The sequence below is a fragment of the Rattus norvegicus genome, chromosome 8, assembly GCF_036323735.1.
Source record: "Rattus norvegicus strain BN/NHsdMcwi chromosome 8, GRCr8, whole genome shotgun sequence".
NCBI classification, from domain to species: Eukaryota; Metazoa; Chordata; class Mammalia; order Rodentia; family Muridae; genus Rattus; species Rattus norvegicus.
Window position 1 is genome coordinate 69,693,515 of NC_086026.1, and position 16,625 is coordinate 69,710,139.

At 45.7% G+C, this 16,625-nt stretch overlaps 1 protein-coding gene across 1 annotated transcript in view; it reads right to left on the minus strand.

The window, feature by feature from the left end:
- Thsd4 (thrombospondin type 1 domain containing 4) overlaps positions 1 to 16,625 on the minus strand; it is a 599,748-nt gene that overhangs the window by 413,118 nt on the left and 170,005 nt on the right. The gene's annotated exons all lie outside the window — the stretch shown is intronic.

Below are 16,625 nucleotides of genomic sequence, written 5' to 3' on the forward strand. Positions count from 1 at the left end.
GAAGAGAAGGAAGAAGGGAGGGAGGGAGGGGGGAGGGAGGGAGGGAGGGAGGGAGGGAGGGAGGGAGAGAGAGAGAGAGAGAGAGAGAGAGAGAGAGAGAGAGAGAGAGAGAGAAGGGTGGCTTTTATGGCATGCACGGCTGACCCCTGGTCAAGGAATAATCCTTGTGCTATTGAACATTGCAGAAGAACAGGGTTACTAGTTAACAGAGAGGAACAAAGAGCACAAAAGATTCGAAGTTAAAACCGGCTAAAAGTTGATAATTATGAAACAAAGTAGGAACATCGAGAGGTTAGGCACAGATCAGCAAGAGCAGAATTGAATCTTTGGTCAGGTGCTTTGGGACCCTGGTGCCAGAAATAGTCAAAGGAAAAGAACATTTTCTTAACATGCGATGCTGGGACAACTAAGCAGCTACATGCATTTGGGCCCTTACCTCATGCCACATGTAAAGGCTAACTCAACATAACCAAAGACATACATCTAAGCATTAGAACTACAAAATTCTTGGAAGAAAACGTAGGGGTAAATCTTTACAGCCTGGGATTTGGCAGTGGGATGTGAGACCAGGCCTTCAAAAGTATAGGCACCAAAAGAGAGAGATGGACTGGACATCATGATAATCAATACTGCCAAAGGACGTTATCAACAAAGTGAAAAGACAGTTAGAGGGGATGTTTGAAAATCACAGAAGGGTCAACTATTCAGAATATCATCCTAGGTCAATGATGACCAAATTCATGGCGGCAATTTACTAACTACTTTTCCTGTTGCTGTGACAAAGTACCTGACAAGAGCACCTTACAGAAGAAACAGTCTATTATGGCGCACAGGTTGAGGGTACAGTGCATCCTGGCATGGAAGGCACGAGACCAGGAGCGTCAAACAGCTGCTTGTATTGTGTTCTGCAGTTAGGAAGCAGAGAGATCAATGCTGGGGCTCAACCCACTTCTTTTATTCAGTATGGAGTCCCAGCCCACACTGGCACCAACCGCACTTGAAGTGGGTCTTCCCTTCTTTATTAACTCAATCTAGAAAGTCCCTCTCACACACATACTCAGAAGTTTGTTTCCCAGGTAAATCCAAATCCTGCCAAAGGAACAATATTAACCATCATAGTAGTCCCTTATGATGATATTGCCAGATAGATGGTGGTGGTGCATGCCTTTAATCCCAGTACATGGGAGGCAGAGGCAGGAGAATCTCTGTGAGTTAGAGGCCAGCCTGTTTCTACAGAGTGAGTTCTAGGTCAGCCAGGGCTATGCAGAGAAACCCTGTCTCAAAGAAAACCAAAAACAAACAAAAAAAGATATTGCCTAGTGATAGCTTTTGTAAGGTTCGCACATTGCTGAAATCCTCAGAGTATCTCTATTAGTAAATAACACATAAGTACATAAAGAACTCTTACAACTGAACAATAAACAGACAACAACCCAATTTAGAAATGAGTCAACAATTGGAACAGACATTTCTGCAAAAACAATGACCAACAAAACATGAAAAGACAAACTTTCAAGCAATGCTAACCCAAACTATAGTGACATTCCCCTTCACACCCACTAGGCGGTCTTTGCTTGTATATGACATCCTGACTTTAGCTTCCCCTCTCTCTCCCCTATAATATATTTTTCAAGAATCCCATGCTCATAATCCCCAAACTTCTGAAGCAGGAGAATAAGCAGTTGAAGATCAGCCTCACCCATATAGCAAGACCCCATTGAATAAAGAAGAATAGAAAGGAGGGGGGAAGAAAAAGGGGAGAGGGGACACAAAGTATGAAAGAAATTTATTAATTTTATGTTATATGAACTTTAACTCCTTAGAAAAAAGCTATACATATACCCAGTGTCATGTGCCCAGTGACACATGCTCAACAACACGTGCCCAGTGACAAAGAGGCAGGATAGCAGAAGAGGACATGGTAAAGGGCTGAGTGAGAAGAAAGAGGACCAAATCCTACCACAGTCACATTTTATAGGTCACCTCACTGAATCCTCACCAGACCCCTGATGTCACTATCATCAACTATACTGTGTGTGGGGGTAGGGGAGACAGAGTCTCAGAGCTATTAAGAACCTACTCACAGGTAATAAATGGCAGGGGCTGGGGCAAGCTTGCTCCAAAGTAACAGCGACTAAGACCGTGGCTTCCAGGAACAGGATACTTTCCGATGCACTGAAAACTAGCCCCTTGGTTTTATAGCACTTTTACAATGTGATAACACATAAAACCTGTGATAAAGTTTTATGTGGCCGAAGCCAGGGATGCAGAGCCCTGGCCTGTTGTGTGGATAATGTAGGGCAGGTGCTACACAGATTTACACATGTGGCCTGGAGCAGCCTTGAGCCAGGACTGCTCTTCTGGTCCCAAGGCAAACACCAGGACAGACCTGGCAAAAGCCTGAGTCTTGCCCTAGAGGCACAAACTAACGGGACAATTGGCTTCGGGAAGGCTTCCTGACCCAATCCAAGTGAGTTCAGACATGTCTACTACCAGATGGGTCTGAATCACCTGGAGGCTTGTTAAATGCAGATTTCTGGGTCCCACTCCAGACCCTGGGGGGAGTAGGGCCCAGTAATGAGAATTTTTAAAAGTTCCCAGAGGAGAGAAGCCCTTATGTATGGTTTGTGGGAATGTAAAATGGTACAGACATGTTGGGAATTTTCCTCAAAAAATTAAACATGGAGTTACCAGATGACCCAGCCATTCCCCTTTTGGGTGTATACCCGAGAGAAATGAAAACACATGTCCTCAAGAAAACATGCGTGTGGATATTCTTAGCAGGTTTACTCATCGTTTGCAAAGCCCATCACGTGGCTCAATGTCCAAGTGACGAATGCACAGACAAACGTTTGTATTTCTACAATGGAATACAAGAACAAACTGCAGACATACTCTAGGGCACCCATGAACCGCATTATGCTAAAGGAGCCAGATGCAAAAGACCATGCACTTGACTTGACTTGAAAAGAATCACTGAATCGTATACTTGAAATGTATACTTTTATGAGGTCTAGATTATACCCAGAGTTGTCAGTGTGTGTGTGTGTGTGTGTGTGTGTGTGTGTGTGTGTGTGTGTGTGTGTGTCTTTTTTTAAGTCCCTCCAACTTGATAAGATCTAGAAGATACCTAGGGAACAGTCAGGAGGACATCTCTCAGGGAGTTTCTAGAGGGGAACAATTGAGCTGAGAAGGTCCATCCTAAATGTAGGCAATACCTTCCCATAGCATTAGGTCCTGGTTGGAAGAAAAGAGAGAAAGGAAGACAGCTAGTGTGATCAGCTCCCCCAAGTTCCTACCACTGTGACCTCCCCGCTGGGATGGATTGGAACTCCCTGAACTGAGTCAGAATGAACCTTTGTTAAGTTGCTTTTGACTGGTAGCAGGGGGTCTCAGCCATGAGGAGAGTAACCATTGCCTGCACCAGCAGAGCTGAGAATGAATAAATCGCAGTGTGTATATCTGACGTTGAGGAAACCGCAGCCCAGGGAAGGAAGTGATTCATTAGGGGTCAGAGAGTGTATTTACAGAACCAGAAGGCCATGGATTTAAATCTCTACAGATGGAAACACAGTGCTGGGGAGTTGGTGGCCCACAAAAATCAAAGAGGACCGACCACCAGTCCCAAGGAGTAGATCCCTAGTCGTCCCCCTTGCCCTGGAAATAGCAGGGAGCTACCTTGTTTTGCCTGAAGGACCCTGGAAAGGGCTGAGGAAGCTGCTGTCAGGCAGTGAAAGGAGCTGGGAACTTTGGATTCTCATGGAGACATGAGGCCCTGAGAGTCCATGGTGCCCCTGGACTAGTCACTTCCCCATAGTCTCATCTTGTTTATTGATCTGTAAAGGCAGCAATAACACCAGGCTCCCAGGATCACAGCAGAACCGGAAGGAAGACATTAACTAATGAGGCAAGCGATGATTCCAGAAGATTTCCTCACTGACTAATGTAAAAGCTCAACCACCAGTTCCATCTGTTTATCTACAGGCTATCTCCCCAAAGCATGCATCCCTTCCTGCCTACGAGGCCCTCATTTTCCCTGACTCACAGACAGCCTGTCTATCCACGCCAATGGGTCCCCACCTCCACTCTATACAAGTTCCAAGGTGCCATAAAACCCTGGAAAGGCGGAAACAGGATTGTACTTGTCGCAAATATGGAAGCCTCAGACTAAGAATATATGTTTAAAAGTAACAACCTTCCAAGTAGCCACCAAGGCATCAAGTACTGGGTTGGGTGTGGTATTATTACAAGACCAAGAGAATGTAAAACATCCTGTAATATAGCTCAGCTAGAAGTCATTGCCAAGGGAAAGAAATCTGTCTTCTATCTAAGAGGAATGCTTGATAATTGTTTGGGCCTTGGATAAACTCAGGCTATACATTTTAGGCCAGGCATTTACATTAGGAACTAATCACTAAGCCCCATGTGAATATAGACATTGCGGGGCAGGAAGCACGTGCTGTAGGGCTGGTCGCAGCAGCTTCTGTAGTCATCGTAGCAGCCTGTGTCGGGCTGGTGCTCGTTTAGACCGAGATGTTGCTGGGCCTGCCGAACTGACACTGAATAGATTCTCCGCTGTCTGATATAAGAAGGCAAGGGTACAAAGGGAGCATCCAGCCTGGTCTGCTCAGGCCACATCTCGCTTTCTCTGTTAGATACAAGGGAAATCTGACTTCTGTGGGGACTCCGTGCACGCTATTCACAGTTACTCAGCTTGAGAGTGACTACCGTTAGGCGGTCCCCGTAAAAAGGTCACTTGCAACTGAAAAGAAGGCGGAAGAATCAGAAGCTCACCTCACAAACATGAGCAGGCGTAGGCTTCGGGAAGGAAAGCAAGGCTAGAGGGACGATAGAGACAAGATGAATGCCTACAGGAAGAAGACAGATGGTGAAACTACTGTGGCTGGAAAAGTACAGAGATTCCTGTCTACCAAGGAACACAACGGTGGGCAAACAGACATCCCAGGCAAGGACAGCAAGGACAGCACACGCACTCCAATCCCCCAGCCCTGGATTCATGGTGGCCCCGGGACCCCCCAGGAAGCAACTCCCTAGGCTTGCAAAGCAAGCTTAGATTTTTTTCCTCTTCTGGTTAAATATGCTTCCTTCCTCTCCCCAAAGCCCTAAGAAATGGTTGACTAAAGAAATGTAAGATGCTTCAGCTCACAGAAGAAAAGGGAGGGGGTCGGGGGGAGAGAAAGAAAAACAGGAGGTATCTATGAAGGAAAAAGGTTTTCGCCATCATCAATCTTGATGACAAGCTAGTGAAAGAGCTGTAATAAAGTCTAAGTTATAAACTCAGTACCCACACCACACAAAAGCATCTGGCCTCCCAGAGCCCCAGCGCCTCAGCCCCTGGAAGAATAGGAGGTAGCAGGAGGGGTTGGGGATTAGGCTCACAATGCAAAACAGAGCTACAGGGCCCACTGTATACATCCAGACCACGGTGTGTCCCCTAGGCCCCTCTCTAAATACGCAATAAGTTTATGGTCTGGAGAAAGTGAAGAGGGACCGCAGAACAGGAAGCAGGCACAGAGGCGAGTGAGGGGCACCTGGGAAGTCAGGTCACCTTTCCAGGCAGGAGACTGCTCCTCTGGAGAAAGTGAACAGCCTCAGGAGAAAGGAATCTACCTACTGCCTGTGTGTGTGTGTGTGTGTGTGTGTGTGTGTGTGTGTGTGTGTGTGTGTTTCCAACAAATCAGCACAGATCAGAATCTGTTCTCCACAAGAGAAGCTCGCCGGCCAAGGACTCCGCCCATGCACGCAGAACTTTCCATTGGTTTCTACTTTGGCTCCTACTGCTTTGCTGTCCAGTGTGGATAATCACCAGGGGATGACAGACGTTTGTGGGGGGAGTCCGTGACATAGAATACAGAGTCAAACCTAACCAAAATAAAATAAAATCGAGGGCTAGAAAGTAGGTAAACTGTTGGCTGCTTAAGCATGGGGCCTGAGTTTGGAGTTCCCAGTACTCACTGGGAAAGCCTTGTCACAATGGCGCAAGCCTGAAATTCCAACCCTAGGAGATGGAGACAGGCCACTTCCTGTAGCTCCTGAGCCAACCAGCCTAGCCTACTCAGTGAGTTCTGGGCCAGTAGGACCCTGTCTCAAAAATGGACAGTGCCCGAGAAACGGAAGGTTATCCTCTGGACCCCATGCTCATCCATAAACTGGCAAGCACAACACACACACACACACACACACACACACACACACACACACACACACATGCACGCGCACACACACGCACACAAACACAGAAAGAAGAAACAAAGTATACAAATGTTAGGCTATTTCACGTGCTTGAGTGCTTCATTTTTTTCTGTGTTGGTGTGAAGGGTCACAAGGTACCCAGATATTTGGTCAATCCTTCTGGGCTTGTCTTTGAGGCTGCTTCTGGATCACATTAAGATGAGAATAGGTATGATAAAGAGAGCCCTTTGCACTGTCCCAACACAGAGCTGTAGGCCTCATCCAATCAGCCAAAGGCCTCCTGCTGACAGCTGAGTTGGTGTCCTCCTGCTGACAGCTGAGTTGGTGTCCTCCGGCTGACAGCTGAGTTGGTGTCCTCCTGCTGACAGCTGAGTTGGTGTATTGGTCTCCTCCTGCTTCAGATTCCAGCTCGCACATCAGCTCTTCCAACTCTCCAGCCTACAGGCTTTCAGACTGACACCCCTGGGTCTCTCCAATGTGTACTGGAAGGACACCATTAGCAGTCTTGGTCTCCAGCTTCTTTGTTGCGGCTCCAGAGACACCTCCTCGCCAGTCTCCAGAATCACGTGAGACTATCTCTGCTAATAAATCTCTATGCCCATCCATATACACACACCATTGGTCCTATTTCTCTGGAGAACCCTGACCAAAACATTCTAAAAAATTATTTGAAAAGCAATATGGTAACATACAAAAGAGTTGTAGTAAGTGCAGTTTTCATAATCATAATAATATAAACAATGTTTCTTTAAAAGTTTAGCTATACTGGAGCCGGAGCGATGGCTCAGAGGCTGAGAGCACTGGCTCCTCTTCCAGAGGACTGGAGTTTGATTCTCAGCAGAGAAGCTCACAATCACCTATAACCTGAGTTCAAGGGAATCCAACCCCTTCCTTTGGTCTCAGCAGGAACTACATACACACTGCACACACACACACATATATGCAGGAAAAAACACCTATACAGACAAAATGATATAAAAAACCTAGAGTTCAACTAGGATAGGGAAAGGGTAGGGAGGCTGGGATTTGGGGTGGGAGTTGTGGTTTTGAGAGTACTAAAGATACCGTTACACTCTAGGAGAGCACGCAGAACTATTCAAATGAGAAGTCGCATTGTCTAGAAACATTGAAGCAGATGACAGAAGAAAAAGCCCAGTGGTTTCTGGGGGACAGTGCCATTTTCCTTGGGAGATTTTTTTACATGACTTTTAAAAATAGCACACATGTGTTTGTAGGTAAAATTTGGGAAAGCAAAGCAGGCCCCCGAGACAGACCATGATGGTATGATAACACGTGTTAGGAAGGGAGTATGTAGAGCTGGGGGTGGCAGCACTAGGACCTGCCGCCTTCTGCAAGGTCGTTTATCTGTAACCAGTGACTCTGTATGGTGTCGAGTGTTTATGAACCACAAGCAAAATATAAAGATTAAGTAACTTATATAGCATTACCAAACTAGTTGTTTATATAATGTGTGAAATCAAGCAGTAGTGAATGCTGTATCTGTGCTCTTTCTAGGAACTAAAGTTGGAAATAAACCTCATGACAATGTGTACTTCCTCTTGGCAGCAAAGGGCTGGATATCACTATAAACAAGGCTATTTTTAATATATGTGTGCTCATACGTGTGTGCATGTTTGGGGGCCAGAGGACAACTTTGGGTATCTTTTCAAAAATGCCATACATCTCTTCTGAGGTAGGGTCTACTACTAGGTGGAAACTCGTCAAATGGACTAGACCGGCTGGCCAGCAAAGGCCCAAGAATCCTCTTCTCTCTGCCTCCCTAGTGTTGAAGTTAGTGCTCACCTCCTACTTTTATATGGCTGCTGGAGATGGAACTTAGGTCCTCATGCTTACAAAGCCAAGTGCCCTTACTGACTGAGACATTCCCTCAGCATATTAGCCATTTTTTTAAAAAAGGCAAGCTATCCACTGAGAACTGTAGAGGTTGCAGAGAGACCTCACGAGAACAAATGAGGGGCAGGATTCCAATGGCGTGCACATGAAAGCTTGGGATGTTTCCAATGACAGCAGTTCTTGGGGACTCACAAGATATTTTATTGCTTGGCTGCAAATTCTGAACTCACTCTAGCTATTTAAGAGGTAAATATATTTAAAGGGTATGGGGCGATTCATGAGGAGCAGCTCAGCTAGAGAGAGAAAACACGCCATCCTAAAAACGGGGTAAGTTTATAGACCTGGGACTGTCACCAGCTATCACCAGTACTCCACGGGGTACTAAATCACCAGTACTCCACAGGGTACTAAATCACCAGTACTCCACAGGGTACTAAATCACCAGTACTCCACAGGGTACTAAATCACCAGTACTCCACAGGGTACTAAGGCATTGCAATGTCACAGAGACCTTCTAATACTCTCCTCCATCTACCATGGAAAATGAAGAACTACTATGTCTTCTACGGTTGTGTGCAAATCTGTTTCAAGGAAAGCTGGGTGATGGAAAGGCATTCTCCTATCTTCTTTCTTGTTCTAGATTCTTCAGTAGAGATGGGTCATCTAGCTTGAAAACTAAATAGAGGACTCAAATCATTCTTCCCTTGTCAGGTAGAATGTTCTGGGGTAAAGAAATGGATGTGTTAACACTGGAGCAGAGAAGGCATCCAGTAAGGCTAGAAGGAGCCAGTAAGGGGCAACACACTTCAATACTTCATCCTTAGGCACATTATCATTCACCTGTTTTTTTCTGTCAAATTGGAGTCCATGTTCCTAAAATGGCTATATTCTGATTGGTCTATGCTCGTTTTGCAATTGTCCAACTGGTTCTTTTGTGTCTTGGAGCTCAAAGGAGAACCCACAAAGTCATGGCCCTGGTATCTATTTTGATATGAGTTCCATGAAACAAAGCTACTGTGCTGCAGACCAGGGTAGTGAGGAGGGGAAAGAGGACGAGAACGTGAGAAGGAGTGAGCTCCTAATCTGTTGACTTCATCTCCAGCTCAATAGCTTAGCTTTGAGACAGTCATGCTCCATGCCCATTGTTTCTAGAAGTTGCAGGAACTTCTGCGTCTTGGGACAGCCCCTCCAGAGGGAGGAAGGGCAAATTACTGAAGCAGTTCTCATTTCTATAATCGAGAGATGTAGCCTCTACCATCTCTTCCAGGTTGCACACATGTGAGAGCCCAAGGGACGCTTGGAGTGTCTTCCCTCAGAGTCAACAGGGAAGCCTCAGGGAGAGCCACATCTCCACAGACTCAGTGACTTCCGACAGGGTTTTGTCCACAGAAGACACGTGCAGTAGTGACTGAGCTACAACTGCTGTCTGGGGGTCAGCAAGGAAGCTGCAAGGCAGCACCTGGAAAATGCCCCAGGATTCAGTTCAAAGTTAAACCTCTAATTCAAACTTCTGGAAACATCTAGATATTTTCCTAAGAGGAAAAGTTGCTTTTCTTTTCAAAAGTCAGCAGTGGGAGCTGCGAGCTGGGGAAATACCTCAGGCAGTGAAGTGCTTAAGGGCAAACATGAGGACCAGAGTTCATTCCCTAGACTCATATTGAAAGCCAGGAACACTGGGGAGCTGGAGACAGCCTGGGGGCTAGCGAACCAGCTAGTCTATCCTTATCTGTGAGTTTAGGCCAGTGAGACCCTGTCTCAAAAAACAACGTAGATAAGCACCTGAGAAGTGAGTGATAATTTACTGGTAAACTTACATACACACAGTACACATGCACATGCACGCACGCATGCACACACGCGTGCTACAATTGCTTCTTCATGCAAAAGATTGTGTGCACTGGAAGATCCTGACATTATGACAAGGAAAGCCTGGAGCCAGAAACAGCACAGAGTTATCAGCAGATTTCTTCACACAAGCATTCTTCTACATGGGTGCGGATGCTGCTGTGATTCTAAAGACGGTGAGACCCACTGAACAACAGGCCTCCCCATATTCTTTCTGAACCTTCTCTGCACACTTACCACACTCATCATTCTCTGGGTGCACCCCAGATCCACACTCTGCACGTACAGACCCTGCTCTGTGTCTGAGGAAGCCCTCGCCCCTGGGCTTCCAGCTGCTTTTGACTGGCAGGCAGGCAGTGGGATGGTGAAGAATTCAGGACCTTGGCTTAGACTCACAACTGTACCTTCACTTGGCCCTGTGACCTCAGCAGGCCATCAGATACCCCCAAAGCACCACAATTTCCATTGTGTACAATGACGATCCTATCCGCAATGGTTTTCAGTTGCTTCTTCTTCATGGATTCCCCCAGGACAATAGGGACTCACAGTGACCGAATGGAGCAGTCCAGCTGTTAGGACACTTCCTTTCAAATGGGGTCAAAGTGGCAGGATGAGAGTGTCCCTTTTGTCTTAACTCTGAGCACTGTTTATGGCTGTCACCTATCGGCTGTGTCTAAACTTCTGACTTTGTGATCTGACGCTATCTATCACCCACAAAGTTCACACTTAAGAAACTTGCAATGACTGAGTTCCAAAGAAAGTTTTTTGTTTGTTTGTTTTTGTTTTTATTAAAGCTCATGTTTTAAGTAAGTCTATGGCTTTGCCTTGGGTCGCATTCATAGCTATCCTTGGCCCCATGGTCCTGCCGCCCACAGGCTGTGCATACCTGGAGCTACAGAGCATGCTATATGTATTGTACAGATTTACCCAAATGTGAAAAAAGGAAGTCCACTTCCTCTGAGAACCGTTCCCAGGATTTTAGGTAGTATGTTCGGCCTCTGCCGTGGAAACCATTCTTTAAGGCACGGGAGGCATCAGTATTCCTTCCAGACTTAGAATCTGGCACTTTCTATCACGGGGGAAGAGCTGCCCAACTCCAGCACTAAACACTTGACACGTGCATGCTCAACCTCCTGACACGTGCCCCAGGGGTTGGCCATCCGCTCCTGGGTGGCGGGGGCTCATTTTTGTTTCGAAAATGTACAAGGCCATGTTGCAGAAAGTTACGTTTGTCTCATAAAAGGCTACTTTGACCATTTGGATCTCATGTTAAGCTCTCTACCTGAGGGCTTTTTCTAAGAATATACTTTTTATTTTACCACAGGAAATCAGATTGGCTTTTAGATAATGTCTGGAACTGCTCTGGATACAAAACACTAAATTTAAAAATGTCCTCATGCACATCAGAGAAGAATGCAAGAACATTCGTATTAGCCCATAATGCCTATTACAGACAGAGCTATGGGGGACAGTTTAGAGCTGCAGGTTTTTATAAAAACACCGTGGGATAATAAACAGATTATACCCCAATTTTCTTGGATGCTAGTACTGCTTTCTAAATATGAAAAACACTAACCTAGTGCTCTGTAAAACAATGAACTTCCTTCTGTTGCCTTCTGTAAATGTATATTCAGCCAGCATAGCCTTTATGTGTATTTTTCCTTCTATTTTCTTCTTTTTCTTCTTATCCACTCCTGCTCTTTTTTCTTTTTCTCTTTGTGCTTTTTTTTTTTTTGAGATTGAGTCTCATGTAGCACAGGTTAGCCTCAAACTTTCTGTGCAGCCAACGGTAACCTTGAACTTCTGATCCTCCCACTTCACCTCATCAAGTGCTGGGGTTATGAGCATAAGCCATCACACATCTGATTTTACAAGATCCTGAGGTTAAAACTCAAGGCTCTGTGCATGCTAGGCAGGCATCCCAGTAACTAAGCCACAGCTCCAGTCTATTTTCTATTATAAAATACTTTGTTTTTCCCTATTGTATTTTGAAGGCAATGGGTATTTATGAATATGTCTTTAACTCAAAGACATTTTTTTTTCAAATGGAAGTATTGGGAGGAAGAAGATGGATTTGTGGGTGAAAGCACTTGCTGTTTAAGTGTAAAGACATGGGTTCAATCCCCAATACCCATGTAGAAAGCTGGATCTGGCTATGTACATGCCTGTGGTTTCAGTACCACGTGCGGCAGAAACATGAGGATCATTGGGACCAAAGTAGTGAGCTCTAAGTTCAGTGAGAGACCCTGCTTCAAGGGAACATGTTAGAGAAGGACACTTGGCCTCCTGTGGCCTCTGCACAATACAACACACACACACACATGCACACACATGCACACACACACACATGCACACACATACACACACACATGCACACACATGCACACACACACACTCGCACACACACACACACGAATTTACACACACAGCATGTAAGTTGAGAAAAGAAGAAATCAGTGAGCAGGAGGAAGAGGAAGAATCTTTCACTGATCTGTTCAGCTCTGCACTGGGCTCTGAAAACCGGAAGAGCTTTAGATAGACTAGAAGGACTGGGAGAAACCCTGTGAAGTCTACACTTGAGCCAGTTCCTGGTGACGCGCCTGCTTGGAGTGGGAACCTGCAGAGCCCGGCAGCGAGGAAGCAAGCGAGTGCTCACTGTGGGCCTGTGCGGATCCATGCACAGATGCTGCACTTAGATGCTGCATCAGTTACTCTTCTCACCGTGACAAAATGCCTGCTAAGATGCCGTTTAAAGAGGAAGGGTTTGCTCTCCGCACTCAGGCCCAGTGAGGAGATACAGATGTTCAATCTCTAGGTGAGTCTACACCATGTCTCTTACCCTGGGCTGCCCTTCCATCGAGGCCCAGCCAGCAGCCACGTTCAAACGCTTTCTTGATGAGTCTACCCAGTTCCTTGCCCAGAGTCATCATCCCCATCCCAGACGTCGCCAGAAACTGAATCTGTGCCCACTGCCAACCTCCACTAAGTTCAAATCACATTGGCCTTGCGGATCAAAAATCAACCCTGAGTCTCCAAGGGACTAACCTAAAATCTCTTCCTCCACGATCTTGAAATTAACCAAGTTTGGAGAACGGGGAAAAGAAAACCACACTTCCGTTTAACATAGACAGGCTAGAACCTCGTATCAGACACACCCCCAATCAACAAAATCCACATACCAGTTCCCATCACATGAACACAAATATATAGAAGACCGAGACAATATGTTCTCCCAGAGACCACGTCTTATAGAGACACCCTCCAGTGGGGATTATTGAGGAGAACCCCAGGCACAGAAATTAAAAGAACAATTTTAAACATTATCTAAGAATTCAAGGAGTTTAAGGAGGCCACACATTAATTACTAGACAGTTGAGAAATGACAGGAATAAGTTCCTGATTAAAGTCATAGAAAACATGAAAAGCTAGATAAAATTACACACAGTTCAGGACAAAAATTATGGTCAACAGAGGGAAATGTCCCTTACCCCATTTTACTGACAGGAATGCTAAGGCCTCCATCCTGTGGCAGACAGACTCAACAGTGGAAACTTTAATGATTATTTCACATGGCTCCATGCAAAAGGACAGCACACATGGTCATGATGGGTCATGATAAACTAGAACCTTTGCTATCAAACAACTTTAGCATTATCACTCACCACCAAATTCTTGGTGGCAATAAAGCAACCTTTAACTACTAAATGAGCATTGTTTATATATGCAGATATTTTCGAAGTGGCATTCAAATGAAAAGTAACTCCCTTCAACAAATTGTAGCCCAAACCACCGTATGCACTGACTTCCTATAAATCAAATTTGAATCATATTTACTCAAGGACTTCGCTAGGATGAACACACAGTAAATATTTAATAAATGAAAGATTGCTTTTGCAATCTGTATAGTCATTCAATAATTTATCTGTTTTGGAAATTTGGATTTATAGTCAGACTCTTGACATTCCTCAGGCATACATCCGGAACCTTCTCAAATTCCCAGATTCACAAATACAAAAATGTTTATAGAGGCTCCCAGCTTTCTCTTGAATCACATTTCCATGGAGAGTTGTAGGGGTTTCCTGTCCGTAGCCTTGTACCATACGTGACAAGTTAGCCATACTTTAGAATTTCGCCAACTAAGCTGACTAAAAAAGGCCTCTCATTTAACAACAAAAAATGATTTTTAGTTAGTTAGCGAGCACTGTTGTGAATGAACATTTGCACAGAGAACAAGAAAGGTGAGTGGCCCCCTCCCTAGGGCTACTTTGTGAAGGAGACTGAATCACTTTCTTAGTAAACTACAGTTAGAGTCTTCTGCTGGAACACATACGGAGCCACAGACCTGCAGTGAAGTATGCACACAGTGGATCTGAACACGTTTGCTTGAGCAGGGGCATATCTGTGAAACCCATAGGCATCCCACCGTTCTTATTAAAGAGAGAATTAGAGCCTGGGGAGACTGGCCCATCAGTAAAGTGCTTGGCACACCATCAAGAGGATCCTCTGGGTGAGGTCACCCAGAACCCATGTTAAAGCGGTAGGTGCCTCTAATCCCTGGAAACAGGAGGAGGATCCTGAGCCTTGCAGGCCAGTCAGTCTAACAGAATATGTGAGATCCCGGTTCAAGAGACCCTGGGTCACAAATAAAGTGAAGTGACTAAAGATGCCATCCAAGAACCATCCCTGGTCTATACACACACACACACACACACACACACACACACACACACACACACACACACACTGAGTTGATCGAGTCTGATTACAGACATGCTGGCCACCCAGACCACAAGTCCATACTTTGTATATCTGGGTTAACTAAAAGCTAAGCTTGGAGGTTTGCACGGACTTCAGTAACAGAGCTACTTACAGCTCATGGGCTGGGCACCCCCAAGGCTGCTGGACCTTTATGAAGCGCCTTCTGGGGATTCTTCCCATACTAAGTTAGGTTGCTCTCTCCTGAAAGGAAGGAAAAAAGGAAGGAAGGAAGGAAAGAAGGAAGGAAGGAAGGAAGGAAGGAAGGAAGGAAGGAAGGAAAAGGAAAGGAAGAAAAATAAAAGAATCCAACAAGAACCCCCGCCCCCAAAGGCATCCAGGAGTGAGCATATTAGTAATGCAGTCACGATCAGGAGACAGGGACAGAGCTCACATGATGCCCTGGGTCTGACATCTTAGAACTTGGGAAGTGGAGGCAGAAGGATTGGCTCAAGGCTGCTCTAGGTTACATCTTGAGTTTGAGGCCAGCCTGGGTTACATGAGACTCTGTCTTAAAACATCAGAAAAAGCAAAAAGAGAAAGAAAAAGAAAGGAGGGGAGGGGAGGAGGAAGGGGAGGGAGAGGCAACAAACAAGAAGGGAACACAGGAAAGAAAGAGAAAAATTTTGGTGCTCATGAGAACAGAATCACAGGATTCTTTGAAATACCTAGCTTATGTGTTTCAGAACGTTTGAAAACACTACAGCCAAATTGCTTTACTTATCTCTGCCCCTTTCAGTCCCAAAGGTTTTGCAGCATTTCTTTGCCAGATTCATTTTCCTGAAGCCCAGCTATGATCCTCTTACTCCTGCCCCTCACTGCCTATAAAATAAGTCCAATTTCCTTGGCTTCCCTACGATCTGAGACCCTCTGTAACCTGGCCCCAGTGATCTGGGCGAATTGTACCTGGCATTTCTCTCATTCACACACCCTTGCTCAGCCAAAGAATTCTCACCGATGTTCCCTAATACGGTCTGTGTATTCTATTTTACATTTTCCTTTCCTTCCTTCCTTCCTTCCTTCCTTCCTTTCTTTCTTTCTTTCTTTCTTTCTTTCTTTCTTTCTTTCTTTCCTTCCTTCCTTCCTTCCTTCCTTCCTTCCTCCTCCTCCCTTTTCCTCTTCTTTCTCTTCTCCCCCCTTTTTCCTCCTTTTCGAGATGGATTCTCATGTAGCCCAGGCTGCCCTTAAACTCCTGAGCTTTCTACCCCAACACGCTACCACGCACCTGCTTTGTATTCGGCATTCTCTGCCTGAACACATTACTTATATTCTTTCCCCTGTCAGGAATGACCTTTCTCCTCTGTCTGCATGTGCCCAGCTTGCCCCCCTCTAGGAGGCTGGGAGGTCACGTATGCAATAGGCATTCCAGTACCGTGAAAGGATAACATTTACACATCTTTACGCACAGCATCTCACTGGAACCCTGCAATGGGAGCACGCCATCTCTTAAGAAACTGTGGCCCCAGGAGGCTGGGGCATGTGTCCAGGTCTTCTACCAGCTGCTTGCTCTTCCTGCTGCTGCCCCAAGAGTTGGCAGAGTGCTTGCCTAGTATACATGAAAGCAGGGTTCTTTTCCCAGCACTGGATAAACCAGGTATGGTAGTGCATACTTCAGAGGTAATGCATGCCTGTGAGCTCTGGAGGTAGAGACAGGAGCGCAAGAGGCCCTAGCCTTTGGTCAGAACAAAGAGCGGCTTTAAGAAACAGCCAAGCAGTATTTTGTCTTCTCAGGGGGGAAAAGTGCACCTTTGCCTTCTGCATGAACTCCAATTCACTTGTCCAGCCCTGAGTCACAGTTTCACTTGGCAGCCCCCTGTGTGGCCCTTGCCAGGTTCCACAAGGCAGGACACTAGCTGATTGAGAAGGGCATAGGCTCCAGAAACCAGGGCAGGTAAGATGCCATGAGAACACACACCATAAACAGCCTTGGATCACGTGCTGGTGGAGGATGTTTAAAA